Source organism: Megalopta genalis, unplaced genomic scaffold, assembly GCF_051020955.1.
Source record: "Megalopta genalis isolate 19385.01 unplaced genomic scaffold, iyMegGena1_principal scaffold0314, whole genome shotgun sequence".
Taxonomy (NCBI): domain Eukaryota; kingdom Metazoa; phylum Arthropoda; class Insecta; order Hymenoptera; family Halictidae; genus Megalopta; species Megalopta genalis.
The window spans coordinates 232501-250000 of record NW_027476383.1 but is presented as its reverse complement, the minus strand read 5'-3'; the positions used below and the strand labels follow the sequence as shown (position 1 = coordinate 250000).

The 17500-nt window shown below is 36.0% G+C and overlaps 1 non-coding gene across 1 annotated transcript; it reads left to right on the top strand.

Annotated features, from left to right (window-relative positions):
* Positions 1–14415: 14415 nt before the first annotated feature.
* On the top strand, positions 14416–16336 carry LOC143263070 (small subunit ribosomal RNA). The gene has a single exon (XR_013036646.1). It is a non-coding gene; the product is annotated as a small subunit ribosomal RNA (ribosomal RNA).
* Positions 16337–17500: the final 1164 nt, after the last annotated feature.

Below are 17500 nucleotides of genomic sequence, written 5' to 3'. Positions count from 1 at the left end.
CTGTGTAGCAGGGACCAAAACGAGTAATTTCATGTATAAAGTTTAATTAAACTCCCAATAGTTTGCCGGGAAACATCGATTCTTCCGATCTAGAAAGAGACAGAGACAGTCGATCCGCGTTATGATAAATATTTCAAGGTTCCCGATTCCACAAAATTATAAAAAGTATACGGCTGTGTAGCGGGGATCAAAACGAGTAATTTCATGTATAAAGTTTAATTAATCTCCCAATAGTTTGCCGGGAAACATCGATTCTTCCGATCTAGAAAGAGACAGAGACAGTCGATCCGCGTTATGATAAATATTTCGAGGTTCCCGATTCCACAAAATTATAAAAAGTATACGGCTGTGTAGCGGGGATCAGAACGAGTAATTTCATGTATAAAGTTTAATTAAACTCCCAATAGTTTGCCGGGAAACATCGATTCTTCCGATCTAGAAAGAGACAGAGATAGTCGATCCGCGTTATGATAAATATTTCGAGGTTCCCGATTCCACAAAATTATAAAAAGTATACGGCTGTGTAGCGGGGATCAGAACGAGTAATTTCATGTATAAAGTTTAATTAAACTCCCAATAGTTTGCCGGGAAACATCGATTCTTCCGATCTAGAAAGAGACAGAGACAGTCGATCCGCGTTATGATAAATATTTCAAGGTTCCCGATTCCACAAAATTATAAAAAGTATACGGCTGTGTAGCGGGGATCAAAACGAGTAATTTCATGTATAAAGTTTAATTAAACTCCCAATAGTTTGCCGGGAAACATCGATTCTTCCGATCTAGAAAGAGACAGAGACAGTCGATCCGCGTTATGATAAATATTTCGAGGTTCCCGATTCCACAAATTTATAAAAAGTTTACGGCTGTGTAGCGGGGATCAGAACGAGTAATTTCATGTATAAAGTTTAATTAAACTCCCAATAGTTTGCCGGGAAACATCGATTCTTCCGATCTAGAAAGAGACAGAGACAGTCGATCCGCGTTATGATAAATATTTCAAGGTTCCCGATTCCACAAAATTATAAAAAGTATACGGCTGTGTAGCGGGGATCAAAACGAGTAATTTCATGTATAAAGTTTAATTAATCTCCCAATAGTTTGCCGGGAAACATCGATTCTTCCGATCTAGAAAGAGACAGAGACAGTCGATCCGCGTTATGATAAATATTTCGAGGTTCCCGATTCCACAAAATTATAAAAAGTATACGGCTGTGTAGCGGGGATCAGAACGAGTAATTTCATGTATAAAGTTTAATTAAACTCCCAATAGTTTGCCGGGAAACATCGATTCTTCCGATCTAGAAAGAGACAGAGATAGTCGATCCGCGTTATGATAAATATTTCGAGGTTCCCGATTCCACAAAATTATAAAAAGTATACGGCTGTGTAGCGGGGATCAGAACGAGTAATTTCATGTATAAAGTTTAATTAAACTCCCAATAGTTTGCCGGGAAACATCGATTCTTCCGATCTAGAAAGAGACAGAGACAGTCGATCCGCGTTATGATAAATATTTCAAGGTTCCCGATTCCACAAAATTATAAAAAGTATACGGCTGTGTAGCGGGGATCAAAACGAGTAATTTCATGTATAAAGTTTCATTAAACTCCCAATAGTTTGCCGGGAAACATCGATTCTTCCGATCTAGAAAGAGACAGAGACAGTCGATCCGCGTTATGATAAATATTTCGAGGTTCCCGATTCCACAAATTTATAAAAAGTTTACGGCTGTGTAGCGGGGATCAGAACGAGTAATTTCATGTATAAAGTTTAATTAAACTCCCAATAGTTTGCCGGGAAACATCGATTCTTCCGATCTAGAAAGAGACAGAGACAGTCGATCCGCGTTATGATAAATATTTCAAGGTTCCCGATTCCACAAAATTATAAAAAGTATACGGCTGTGTAGCGGGGATCAAAACGAGTAATTTCATGTATAAAGTTTAATTAAACTTCCAATAGTTTGTCGGGAAACATCGATAGTTCGATCGCGCGAGAGAGACAGAGAAACGAACAGACTTCTTTTCGATTTACGGCTAAAATAAATTTTTCTAATTTTTTTCAATAACATATTCTTGCTTAGATAACTTTTTTACATAGGGATTAAGCATTTAGAACGATATAATGTTTAAAATAAGGGCACTTTACTCTTGACATTTTACGGTTTTTTCAATTTTCTGAAAAATCCTATCATTAGATTTTTTTAAAAATACGATATTCTTGCTTAACTAACGTTTCTACATAGGGATTAAGCATTTAGAACGAAATCTAATGTCAGAAAATGGCACTTTACTCTTGACATTTTTCGGTTTTTTCAATTTTCTGGAAAATCCTATCATTAGATTTTTTTAAAAATACGATATTCTTGCTTAACTAACGTTTTTACATAGGGATTAAGCATTTAGAACGAAATCTAATGTAGGAAAATGGTACTTTACTCTTGATCGGTACGTTGGGACTTTGAAAATATTCGGGCGTTCCAATCGCTCGTCTGTTGCATCATAGCGCGTCTCGGCGCAATCGAGCGATTCGCTCGACCCATTATTTTCGATTTACGGCTAAAATAAATTTTTCTCATTTTATTCAATAACATATTCTTGCTTAGATAACTTTTTTACATAGGGATTAAGCATTTAGAACGATACATTGTTTAAAATAAGGGCACTTTACTCTTGACATTTTACGGTTTTTTCAATCTTCTGAAAAATCCTATCATTAGATTTTTTTAAAAATACGATATTCTTGCTTAACTAACGTTTCTACATAGGGATTAAGCATTTAGAACGAAATCTAATGTAGGAAAATGGTACTTTACTCTTGATCGGTACGTTGGGACTTAGAAAATATTCGGCCGTACGCGGCGCGTCTCGGCGCTTCGAACAGCTCCGGTGTCCCCATTATTTTCGATTTACGGCTAAAATAAATTTTTCTAATTTTTTTCAATTACATATTCCTGCTTAAATAACTTTTTTACATAGGGATTAAGCATTTAGAACGATGCATTGTTTAAAGTAAGGGCACTTTACTCTTGACATTTTACGGTTTTTTCAATTTTCTGAAAAATCCTATCATTAGATTTTTTTAAAAATACGATATTCTTGCTTAACTAACGTTTCTACATAGGGATTAAGCATTTAGAACGAAATCTAATGTCAGAAAATGGCACTTTACTCTTGACATTTTTCGGTTTTTTCAATTTTCTGGAAAATCCTATCATTAGATTTTTTTAAAAATACGATATTCTTGCTTAACTAACGTTTCTACATAGGGATTAAGCATTTAGAACGAAATCTAATGTAGGAAAATGGTACTTTACTCTTGATCGGTACGTTGGGACTTTGAAAATATTCGGGCGTTCCAATCGCTCGTCTGTTGCATCATAGCGCGTCTCGGCGCAATCGAGCGATTCGCTCGACCCATTATTTTCGATTTACGGCTAAAATAAATTTTTCTCATTTTATTCAATAACATATTCTTGCTTAGATAACTTTTTTACATAGGGATTAAGCATTTAGAACGATATAATGTTTAAAATAAGGGCACTTTACTCTTGACATTTTTCGGTTTTTTCAATTTTCTGGAAAATCCTATCATTAGATTTTTTTAAAAATACGATATTCTTGCTTAACTAACGTTTTTACATAGGGATTAAGCATTTAGAACGAAATCTAATGTAGGAAAATGGTACTTTACTCTTGATCGGTACGTTGGGACTTTGAAAATATTCGGGCGTTCCAATCGCTCGTCTGTTGCATCATAGCGCGTCTCGGCGCAATCGACCGATTCGCTCGATCCATTATTTTCGATTTACGGCTAAAATAAATTTTTCTAATTTTTTTCAATAACATATTCCTGCTTAAATAACTTTTTTACATAGGGATTAAGCATTTAGAACGATACATTGTTTAAAATAAGGGCACGTTACTCTTGACATTTTACGGTTTTTTCAATCTTCTGAAAAATCCTATCATTAGATTTTTTTAAAAATACGATATTCTTGCTTAACTAACGTTTCTACATAGGGATTAAGCATTTAGAACGAAATCTAATGTCAGAAAATGGCACTTTACTCTTGACATTTTTCGGTTTTTTCAATTTTCTGGAAAATCCTATCATTAGATTTTTTTAAAAATACGATATTCTTGCTTAACTAACGTTTCTACATAGGGATTAAGCATTTAGAACGAAATCTAATGTAGGAAAATGGTACTTTACTCTTGATCGGTACGTTGGGACTTTGAAAATATTCGGGCGTTCCAATCGCTCGTCTGTTGCATCATAGCGCGTCTCGGCGCAATCGAGCGATTCGCTCGATCCATTATTTTCGATTTACGGCTAAAATAAATTTTTCTAATTTTTTTCAATAACATATTCCTGCTTAAATAACTTTTTTACATAGGGATTAAGCATTTAGAACGATACATTGTTTAAAATAAGGGCACTTTACTCTTGACATTTTACGGTTTTTTCAATTTTCTGAAAAATCCTATCATTAGATTTTTTTAAAAATACGATATTCTTGCTTAACTAACGTTTCTACATAGGGATTAAGCATTTAGAACGAAATCTAATGTCAGAAAATGGCACTTTACTCTTGACATTTTTCGGTTTTTTCATTTTTCTGGAAAATCCTATCATTAGATTTTTTTTAAAATACGATATTCTTGCTTAACTAACGTTTTTACATAGGGATTAAGCATTTAGAACGAAATCTAATGTAGGAAAATGGTACTTTACTCTTGATCGGTACGTTGGGACTTTGAAAATATTCGGGGGTTCCAATCGCTCGTCTGTTGCATCATAGCGCGTCTCGGCGCAATCGACCGATTCGCTCGATCCATTATTTTCGATTTACGGCTAAAATAAATTTTTCTAATTTTTTTCAATAACATATTCCTGCTTAAATAACTTTTTTACATAGGGATTAAGCATTTAGAACGATACATTGTTTAAAATAAGGGCACTTTACTCTTGACATTTTACGGTTTTTTCAATTTTCTGAAAAATCCTATCATTAGATTTTTTTAAAAATACGATATTCTTGCTTAACTAACGTTTCTACATAGGGATTAAGCATTTAGAACGAAATCTAATGTCAGAAAATGGCACTTTACTCTTGACATTTTTCGGTTTTTTCATTTTTCTGGAAAATCCTATCATTAGATTTTTTTTAAAATACGATATTCTTGCTTAACTAACGTTTTTACATAGGGATTAAGCATTTAGAACGAAATCTAATGTAGGAAAATGGTACTTTACTCTTGATCGGTACGTTGGGACTTTGAAAATATTCGGGCGTTCCAATCGCTCGTCTGTTGCATCATAGCGCGTCTCGGCGCAATCGACCGATTCGCTCGATCCATTATTTTCGATTTACGGCTAAAATAAATTTTTCTAATTTTTTTCAATAACATATTCCTGCTTAAATAACTTTTTTACATAGGGATTAAGCATTTAGAACGATACATTGTTTAAAATAAGGGCACTTTACTCTTGACATTTTACGGTTTTTTCAATCTTCTGAAAAATCCTATCATTAGATTTTTTTAAAAATACGATATTCTTGCTTAACTAACGTTTCTACATAGGGATTAAGCATTTAGAACGAAATCTAATGTCAGAAAATGGCACTTTACTCTTGACATTTTTCGGTTTTTTCAATTTTCTGGAAAATCCTATCATTAGATTTTTTTAAAAATACGATATTCTTGCTTAACTAACGTTTCTACATAGGGATTAAGCATTTAGAACGAAATCTAATGTAGGAAAATGGTACTTTACTCTTGATCGGTACGTTGGGACTTTGAAAATATTCGGGCGTTCCAATCGCTCGTCTGTTGCATCATAGCGCGTCTCGGCGCAATCGAGCGATTCGCTCGATCCATTATTTTCGATTTACGGCTAAAATAAATTTTTCTAATTTTTTTCAATAACATATTCCTGCTTAAATAACTTTTTTACATAGGGATTAAGCATTTAGAACGATACATTGTTTAAAATAAGGGCACTTTACTCTTGACATTTTACGGTTTTTTCAATTTTCTGAAAAATCCTATCATTAGATTTTTTTAAAAATACGATATTCTTGCTTAACTAACGTTTCTACATAGGGATTAAGCATTTAGAACGAAATCTAATGTCAGAAAATGGCACTTTACTCTTGACATTTTTCGGTTTTTTCAATTTTCTGGAAAATCCTATCATTAGATTTTTTTTAAAATACGATATTCTTGCTTAACTAACGTTTTTACATAGGGATTAAGCATTTAGAACGAAATCTAATGTAGGAAAATGGTACTTTACTCTTGATCGGTACGTTGGGACTTTGAAAATATTCGGGCGTTCCAATCGCTCGTCTGTTGCATCATAGCGCGTCTCGGCGCAATCGACCGATTCGCTCGATCCATTATTTTCGATTTACGGCTAAAATAAATTTTTCTAATTTTTTTCAATAACATATTCCTGCTTATATAACTTTTTTACATAGGGATTAAGCATTTAGAACGATACATTGTTTAAAATAAGGGCACTTTACTCTTGACATTTTACGGTTTTTTCAATTTTCTGAAAAATCCTATCATTAGATTTTTTTAAAAATACGATATTCTTGCTTAACTAACGTTTCTACATAGGGATTAAGCATTTAGAACGAAATCTAATGTCAGAAAATGGCACTTTACTCTTGACATTTTTCGGTTTTTTCATTTTTCTGGAAAATCCTATCATTAGATTTTTTTTAAAATACGATATTCTTGCTTAACTAACGTTTTTACATAGGGATTAAGCATTTAGAACGAAATCTAATGTAGGAAAATGGTACTTTACTCTTGATCGGTACGTTGGGACTTTGAAAATATTCGGGCGTTCCAATCGCTCGTCTGTTGCATCATAGCGCGTCTCGGCGCAATCGACCGATTCGCTCGATCCATTATTTTCGATTTACGGCTAAAATAAATTTTTCTAATTTTTTTCAATAACATATTCCTGCTTAAATAACTTTTTTACATAGGGATTAAGCATTTAGAACGATACATTGTTTAAAATAAGGGCACTTTACTCTTGACATTTTACGGTTTTTTCAATCTTCTGAAAAATCCTATCATTAGATTTTTTTAAAAATACGATATTCTTGCTTAACTAACGTTTCTACATAGGGATTAAGCATTTAGAACGAAATCTAATGTCAGAAAATGGCACTTTACTCTTGACATTTTTCGGTTTTTTCAATTTTCTGGAAAATCCTATCATTAGATTTTTTTAAAAATACGATATTCTTGCTTAACTAACGTTTTTACATAGGGATTAAGCATTTAGAACGAAATCTAATGTAGGAAAATGGTACTTTACTCTTGATCGGTACGTTGGGACTTTGAAAATATTCGGGCGTTCCAATCGCTCGTCTGTTGCATCATAGCGCGTCTCGGCGCAATCGACCGATTCGCTCGATCCATTATTTTCGATTTACGGCTAAAATAAATTTTTCTAATTTTTTTCAATAACATATTCCTGCTTAAATAACTTTTTTACATAGGGATTAAGCATTTAGAACGAAATCTAATGTAGGAAAATGGTACTTTACTCTTGATCGGTACGTTGGGACTTAGAAAATATTCGGCCGTACGCGGCGCGTCTCGGCGCTTCGAACAGCTCCGGTGTCCCCATTATTTTCGATTTACGGCTAAAATAAATTTTTCTAATTTTTTTCAATTACATATTCCTGCTTAAATAACTTTTTTACATAGGGATTAAGCATTTAGAACGATGCATTGTTTAAAGTAAGGGCACTTTACTCTTGACATTTTACGGTTTTTTCAATTTTCTGAAAAATCCTATCATTAGATTTTTTTAAAAATACGATATTCTTGCTTAACTAACGTTTCTACATAGGGATTAAGCATTTAGAACGAAATCTAATGTCAGAAAATGGCACTTTACTCTTGACATTTTTCGGTTTTTTCAATTTTCTGGAAAATCGTATCATTAGATTTTTTTAAAAATACGATATTCTTGCTTAACTAACGTTTTTACATAGGGATTAAGCATTTAGAACGAAATCTAATGTAGGAAAATGGTACTTTACTCTTGATCGGTACGTTGGGACTTTGAAAATATTCGGGGGTTCCAATCGCTCGTCTGTTGCATCATAGCGCGTCTCGGCGCAATCGACCGATTCGCTCGATCCATTATTTTCGATTTACGGCTAAAATAAATTTTTCTAATTTTTTTCAATAACATATTCCTGCTTAAATAACTTTTTTACATAGGGATTAAGCATTTAGAACGATGCATTGTTTAAAGTAAGGGCACTTTACTCTTGACATTTTACGGTTTTTTCAATTTTCTGAAAAATCCTATCATTAGATTTTTTTAAAAATACGATATTCTTGCTTAACTAACGTTTCTACATAGGGATTAAGCATTTAGAACGAAATCTAATGTCAGAAAATGGCACTTTACTCTTGACATTTTTCGGTTTTTTCAATTTTCTGGAAAATCCTATCATTAGATTTTTTTAAAAATACGATATTCTTGCTTAACTAACGTTTTTACATAGGGATTAAGCATTTAGAACGAAATCTAATGTAGGAAAATGGTACTTTACTCTTGATCGGTACGTTGGGACTTTGAAAATATTCGGGCGTTCCAATCGCTCGTCTGTTGCATCATAGCGCGTCTCGGCGCAATCGACCGATTCGCTCGACCCATTATTTTCGATTTACGGCTAAAATAAATTTTTCTCATTTTATTCAATAACATATTCTTGCTTAGATAACTTTTTTACATAGGGATTAAGCATTTAGAACGATATAATGTTTAAAATAAGGGCACTTTACTCTTGACATTTTACGGTTTTTTCAATTTTCTGAAAAATCCTATCATTAGATTTTTTTAAAAATACGATATTCTTGCTTAACTAACGTTTCTACATAGGGATTAAGCATTTAGAACGAAATCTAATGTCAGAAAATGGCACTTTACTCTTGACATTTTTCGGTTTTTTCATTTTTCTGGAAAATCCTATCATTAGATTTTTTTTAAAATACGATATTCTTGCTTAACTAACGTTTTTACATAGGGATTAAGCATTTAGAACGAAATCTAATGTAGGAAAATGGTACTTTACTCTTGATCGGTACGTTGGGACTTTGAAAATATTCGGGCGTTCCAATCGCTCGTCTGTTGCATCATAGCGCGTCTCGGCGCAATCGACCGATTCGCTCGATCCATTATTTTCGATTTACGGCTAAAATAAATTTTTCTAATTTTTTTCAATAACATATTCCTGCTTAAATAACTTTTTTACATAGGGATTAAGCATTTAGAACGATACATTGTTTAAAATAAGGGCACTTTACTCTTGACATTTTACGGTTTTTTCAATTTTCTGAAAAATCCTATCATTAGATTTTTTTAAAAATACGATATTCTTGCTTAACTAACGTTTCTACATAGGGATTAAGCATTTAGAACGAAATCTAATGTCAGAAAATGGCACTTTACTCTTGACATTTTTCGGTTTTTTCAATTTTCTGGAAAATCCTATCATTAGATTTTTTTAAAAATACGATATTCTTGCTTAACTAACGTTTTTACATAGGGATTAAGCATTTAGAACGAAATCTAATGTAGGAAAATGGTACTTTACTCTTGATCGGTACGTTGGGACTTTGAAAATATTCGGGCGTACGCGGCGCGCTCGGCGCTTCGAACAGCTCCGGTGTCCCCATTATTTTCGATTTACGGCTAAAATAAATTTTTCTAATTTTTTTCAATAACATATTCCTGCTTAAATAACTTTTTTACATAGGGATTAAGCATTTAGAACGATACATTGTTTAAAGTAAGGGCACTTTACTCTTGACATTTTACGGTTTTTTCAATTTTCTGAAAAATCCTATCATTAGATTTTTTTAAAAATACGATATTCTTGCTTAACTAACGTTTCTACATAGGGATTAAGCATTTAGAACGAAATCTAATGTCAGAAAATGGCACTTTACTCTTGACATTTTTCGGTTTTTTCAATTTTCTGGAAAATCGTATCATTAGATTTTTTTAAAAATACGATATTCTTGCTTAACTAACGTTTTTACATAGGGATTAAGCATTTAGAACGAAATCTAATGTAGGAAAATGGTACTTTACTCTTGATCGGTACGTTGGGACTTTGAAAATATTCGGGGGTTCCAATCGCTCGTCTGTTGCATCATAGCGCGTCTCGGCGCAATCGACCGATTCGCTCGATCCATTATTTTCGATTTACGGCTAAAATAAATTTTTCTAATTTTTTTCAATAACATATTCCTGCTTAAATAACTTTTTTACATAGGGATTAAGCATTTAGAACGATACATTGTTTAAAGTAAGGGCACTTTACTCTTGACATTTTACGGTTTTTTCAATTTTCTGAAAAATCCTATCATTAGATTTTTTTAAAAATACGATATTCTTGCTTAACTAACGTTTCTACATAGGGATTAAGCATTTAGAACGAAATCTAATGTCAGAAAATGGCACTTTACTCTTGACATTTTTCGGTTTTTTCAATTTTCTGGAAAATCGTATCATTAGATTTTTTTAAAAATACGATATTCTTGCTTAACTAACGTTTTTACATAGGGATTAAGCATTTAGAACGAAATCTAATGTAGGAAAATGGTACTTTACTCTTGATCGGTACGTTGGGACTTTGAAAATATTCGGGGGTTCCAATCGCTCGTCTGTTGCATCATAGCGCGTCTCGGCGCAATCGACCGATTCGCTCGATCCATTATTTTCGATTTACGGCTAAAATAAATTTTTCTAATTTTTTTCAGTAACATATTCCTGCTTAAATAACTTTTTTACATAGGGATTAAGCATTTAGAACGATACATTGTTTAAAGTAAGGGCACTTTACTCTTGACATTTTACGGTTTTTTCAATTTTCTGAAAAATCCTATCATTAGATTTTTTTAAAAATACGATATTCTTGCTTAACTAACGTTTCTACATAGGGATTAAGCATTTAGAACGAAATCTAATGTCAGAAAATGGCACTTTACTCTTGACATTTTTCGGTTTTTTCAATTTTCTGGAAAATCGTATCATTAGATTTTTTTAAAAATACGATATTCTTGCTTAACTAACGTTTTTACATAGGGATTAAGCATTTAGAACGAAATCTAATGTAGGAAAATGGTACTTTACTCTTGATCGGTACGTTGGGACTTTGAAAATATTCGGGGGTTCCAATCGCTCGTCTGTTGCATCATAGCGCGTCTCGGCGCAATCGACCGATTCGCTCGATCCATTATTTTCGATTTACGGCTAAAATAAATTTTTCTAATTTTTTTCAATAACATATTCCTGCTTAAATAACTTTTTTACATAGGGATTAAGCATTTAGAACGATGCATTGTTTAAAGTAAGGGCACTTTACTCTTGACATTTTACGGTTTTTTCAATTTTCTGAAAAATCCTATCATTAGATTTTTTTAAAAATACGATATTCTTGCTTAACTAACGTTTCTACATAGGGATTAAGCATTTAGAACGAAATCTAATGTCAGAAAATGGCACTTTACTCTTGACATTTTTCGGTTTTTTCAATTTTCTGGAAAATCCTATCATTAGATTTTTTTAAAAATACGATATTCTTGCTTAACTAACGTTTTTACATAGGGATTAAGCATTTAGAACGAAATCTAATGTAGGAAAATGGTACTTTACTCTTGATCGGTACGTTGGGACTTTGAAAATATTCGGGCGTTCCAATCGCTCGTCTGTTGCATCATAGCGCGTCTCGGCGCAATCGACCGATTCGCTCGACCCATTATTTTCGATTTACGGCTAAAATAAATTTTTCTCATTTTATTCAATAACATATTCTTGCTTAGATAACTTTTTTACATAGGGATTAAGCATTTAGAACGATATAATGTTTAAAATAAGGGCACTTTACTCTTGACATTTTACGGTTTTTTCAATTTTCTGAAAAATCCTATCATTAGATTTTTTTAAAAATACGATAATCTTGCTTAACTAACCTTTCTACATAGGGATTAAGCATTTAGAACGAAATCTAATGTCAGAAAATGGCACTTTACTCTTGACATTTTTCGGTTTTTTCAATTTTCTGGAAAATCCTATCATTAGATTTTTTTTAAAATACGATATTCTTGCTTAACTAACGTTTTTACATAGGGATTAAGCATTTAGAACGAAATCTAATGTAGGAAAATGGTACTTTACTCTTGATCGGTACGTTGGGACTTTGAAAATATTCGGGCGTACGCGGCGCGCTCGGCGCTTCGAACAGCTCCGGTGTCCCCATTATTTTCGATTTACGGCTAAAATAAATTTTTCTAATTTTTTTCAATAACATATTCCTGCTAAAATAACTTTTTTACATAGGGATTAAGCATTTAGAACGATACATTGTTTAAAATAAGGGCACTTTACTCTTGACATTTTACGGTTTTTTCAATTTTCTGAAAAATCCTATCATTAGATTTTTTTAAAAATACGATATTCTTGCTTAACTAACGTTTCTACATAGGGATTAAGCATTTAGAACGAAATCTAATGTCAGAAAATGGCACTTTACTCTTGACATTTTTCGGTTTTTTCAATTTTCTGGGAAATCCTATCATTAGATTTTTTTAAAAATACGATATTCTTGCTTAACTAACGTTTTTACATAGGGATTAAGCATTTAGAACGAAATCTAATGTAGGAAAATGGTACTTTACTCTTGATCGGTACGTTGGGACTTAGAAAATATTCGGCCGTACGCGGCGCGTCTCGGCGCTTCGAACAGCTCCGGTGTCCCCATTATTTTCGATTTACGGCTAAAATAAATTTTTCTAATTTTTTTCAATTACATATTCTTGCTTAGATAACTTTTTTACATAGGGATTAAGCATTTAGAACGACATATTGTTTAAAATAATGGTACTTTACTCTTGTGATTTTTCGGTTTTTTTTGATTATTTTGAAAAATAAATTTTTGTAATTTTTTTAAATACGATATTCGTGATCAGTGAACGATTTCACATATGGATTAAGCATTTAGAATCGTGCGGAAGCGTTATTAAAAAAGTTTACTCGATGCGATGGGACTTTGAAAAGTTTGTGAAAATTTTCATATTGGGAAAAAATGTGTAATTTTTTGTCTAGTTTACGGTAATGTAATTTATTTTAATGTTTACTATAAATTTTTTTTTCGTTCGTTCACGCGCTATGTTACAACAGCACGGCCGGGCGGTCTGTTGCCGCGGCGGTTTACACTCATAAGCGCGCGTGCTATTCGGCCGGCGGCGCCGGCGTCCTTGCCGGCCGTTCGGTATCTATAAGAGATACACGGTCCGTGCGAGGCGGACGGAGCAGAGCGGGTTTTGGGCCAATTCTACGATCTCGGTCGAGAAGCTGTCTCAGAGCTCCTTCGGGGCTTCGGTCCTGACTGTTTCGTGCCGTTTACGTTACGGACTTTTCTCCACACAGCGTGGCCACGGGTCGGTGTCTTTGACCGAATGGCCCATATGTGGCAAGCCCTACGGGGTTGGTTACCCGTATGCACTTTGTATGTATACTCGTACTCACTGAGCAATCGACTCTTCTGTCCGAGCGATGGAAAAATTTTTTAAAATGCATCTGTAAGATTTGGAAGCAAATCGTACCAATTGAAAACTGTGGCTAAAATGAATAGCCCAGTGGAGAGAGAAAACTATCAAAAAACTGATTTTTTAAATCAAGAGGTGTCAGAAATCGAAATGCCTAGCGCGAGCGGAAGAACACGCTTTCTCGCCAGTCCAGCATGTGTCCTGTCCGTTCTTCCTCGGCTTGCCGATTTTGCCCAGATCAGAGGTTTCGTGCTTCCGGCGGTCAGAAGATCAGCGTGAGCGTACGCGCTTCCACGACTATGGCATCACCCATGTACTTTTTCCTTTGAATATATTTGAGTACATAAAAAATATTAAAACATATAGAGAGAACTGTGTCTTGGATCTTAAAAATTTGTCAATAGCGATGATATATTATTACTTAACTTGAAGTATTTGTACGTTTTAGCTGGGACGTACATTTATCTTACAAGATGTTAATAGCGAGACTCTTGAAGATAAAATTATCTTGTGATTTTATGAAGGCAAAGATAGAAACGTACGAAGCTGGCGTACGTAGAAAAATGTGATTTTACGATAGAACAAAAATATAATACGTACGTTTTTGGGCGTACGGTAAAATATCTGTATGGTAGAAAAATGAAAGAAATTGAGCGTTAAAGAAGATATGTTACAAGCGCGGAATGTGGCAAAACTTGTACATATTTGAAAGAGAAAAGTGGTGTGTCGACCTGACATATATATATGAAACAGGCGACGATGGAAAAGGATTTAAATTTTGTCCATTTTATATATACATATTGTATAGTTCCCTGGTTGATCCTGCCAGTAGTCATATGCTTGTCTCAAAGATTAAGCCATGCATGTCTCAGTACATGCCGTATTAAGGTGAAACCGCGAATGGCTCATTAAATCAGTTATGGTTTCTTAGATCGTACTAAAATTTACTTGGATAACTGTGGTAATTCTAGAGCTAATACATGCAAAACAGAGTTCCGACCAGAGATGGTAGGAACGCTTTTATTAGATCAAAACCAATCGGTGGCGGGTGTTTACACTCGTCCATCGTTTGCTTTGGTGACTCTGAATAACTTTGTGCTGATCGCATGGTCTTATAGCACCGGCGACGCATCTTTCAAATGTCTGCCTTATCAACTGTCGATGGTAGGTTCTGCGCCTACCATGGTTGTAACGGGTAACGGGGAATCAGGGTTCGATTCCGGAGAGGGAGCCTGAGAAACGGCTACCACATCCAAGGAAGGCAGCAGGCGCGCAAATTACCCACTCCCGGCACGGGGAGGTAGTGACGAAAAATAACGATACGGGACTCATCCGAGGCCCCGTAATCGGAATGAGTACACTTTAAATCCTTTAACGAGGATCCATTGGAGGGCAAGTCTGGTGCCAGCAGCCGCGGTAATTCCAGCTCCAATAGCGTATATTAAAGTTGTTGCGGTTAAAAAGCTCGTAGTTGAATCTGTGTGTCACAGTGTCGGTTCATCGCTCGCGGTGTTTAACTGGCATTATGTGGTACGTCCTACCGGTGGGCTTTGCTCTTCACGGGGCGGTCCAACTAATATCCCATCGCGGTGCTCTTCACTGAGTGTCGAGGTGGGCCGGTACGTTTACTTTGAACAAATTAGAGTGCTCAAAGCAGGCTACCTTCGCCTGAATACTGTGTGCATGGAATAATGGAATAGGACCTCGGTTCTATTTTGTTGGTTTTCGGAACCCCGAGGTAATGATTAATAGGGACAGATGGGGGCATTCGTATTGCGACGTTAGAGGTGAAATTCTTGGATCGTCGCAAGACGGACAGAAGCGAAAGCATTTGCCAAAAATGTTTTCATTAATCAAGAACGAAAGTTAGAGGTTCGAAGGCGATCAGATACCGCCCTAGTTCTAACCATAAACGATGCCAGCTAGCGATCCGCCGAAGTTCCTACGATGACTCGGCGGGCAGCTTCCGGGAAACCAAAGCTTTTGGGTTCCGGGGGAAGTATGGTTGCAAAGCTGAAACTTAAAGGAATTGACGGAAGGGCACCACCAGGAGTGGAGCCTGCGGCTTAATTTGACTCAACACGGGAAACCTCACCAGGCCCGGACACCGGAAGGATTGACAGATTGATAGCTCTTTCTTGATTCGGTGGGTGGTGGTGCATGGCCGTTCTTAGTTGGTGGAGCGATTTGTCTGGTTAATTCCGATAACGAACGAGACTCTAGCCTGCTAAATAGACGTAATTATGGTATCTCGAAGGCTCTCGGCTTCTGCCGGTGGGGTTTTTACTACCAACGTACAAACAAATCTTCTTAGAGGGACAGGCGGCTTCTAGCCGCACGAGATTGAGCAATAACAGGTCTGTGATGCCCTTAGATGTTCTGGGCCGCACGCGCGCTACACTGAAGGAATCAGCGTGTGTTCCCTGGCCGAAAGGCCCGGGTAACCCGCTGAACCTCCTTCGTGCTAGGGATTGGGGCTTGCAATTATTCCCCATGAACGAGGAATTCCCAGTAAGCGCGAGTCATAAGCTCGCGTTGATTACGTCCCTGCCCTTTGTACACACCGCCCGTCGCTACTACCGATTGAATGATTTAGTGAGGTCTTCGGACTGGTGCGCGGCAATGTTTCGGCATTGCCGATGATGCCGGGAAGATGACCAAACTTGATTATTTAGAGGAAGTAAAAGTCGTAACAAGGTTTCCGTAGGTGAACCTGCGGAAGGATCATTACAATGTTCCAATATATCTCAAAGAGAGAGGAGAGGAGGAGAGAAAATGAATTCGATTAGTTTGTGGATAAGAATTCATATAAAAAAAAAGATATTGTTGAGCCCGCCAGATCATTCGTGCGTGATTTACACGGCCAGACGTGTGTACTACACGTATTAGGCCTTTGATCTGCGTTGCGTAGGCCACAACAAATCTTTCAAAGAGAGAGAGATATATGTGTTGTTGGGGTTTGTGATTATGAAGGTGCCCCAACGCACAAAAATATATAAAAATGTACAAAGTTGGGATGTGGTGTGGTGGAGAAGAGTTGGGCCCGACCAGATCATTCGTGCGTGATTTACACGGCAGACGTGTGTACTACACGTATTAGGCCTTTGATCTGCGTTGCGTAGGCCATCTTCCTTCCAAGACACACACGTGTTGGGGTTTGTGTGATTTTATGATAGTGCCCCAACACGGAAAAATAAGCGTACGAGAAGAGTTGGGCCCGACCAGATCATTCGTGCGTGATTTATACACGGCCAGACGCGTATTATATTACACGTATTAGGCCTTTGATCTGCGTTGCGTAGGCCATCTTCTCGATAGAGAGAAAGCCAATGTATTCTTTTTTCTTTCTTTACACACACACACACAGTTGTAGTAGGACAGGGAGGGATGCGAGCGTGCTAATCACGCTTCCTCAAGTCTTCGCTGTGGTGTGTAAAAAAAAAAGAAAAAAAGGAATCGTTGGGAAAGTCCAAAGGACGAAAATATCGGGCAGTCTGAAGATAACTTAATGCTCGTTTACATTGGTATCAAGAGAGACCGGCTTGTGTAGCTCGTTTCAATGCTGTGTCGTTGTCATTGACACCCTACTCTGTTGCGCGCTAGTGGCAGCATGAGCGTGGGACGTATATATATATATGACACCCAGCTAGAGCCGGCCGTGAGTCCGTCCGGTGTAAATAACGACGAAAGGAGAGATAAACTTTTCGAATCCAGTATCGGGTTGATAATTGTCCAGTTTGAATATCCATATCCCCGTCGTTTTTGGAGGTGATATACTCTCTGTGTTTCTTCGATAGAAGGCTTTTCAATGTTCTATTCGCTCCGACCGTCGAACTTGCAAGAAAACAGTGGTTTTGGATTTGCTCGTACATATATATATGGTTTCGACGGAAA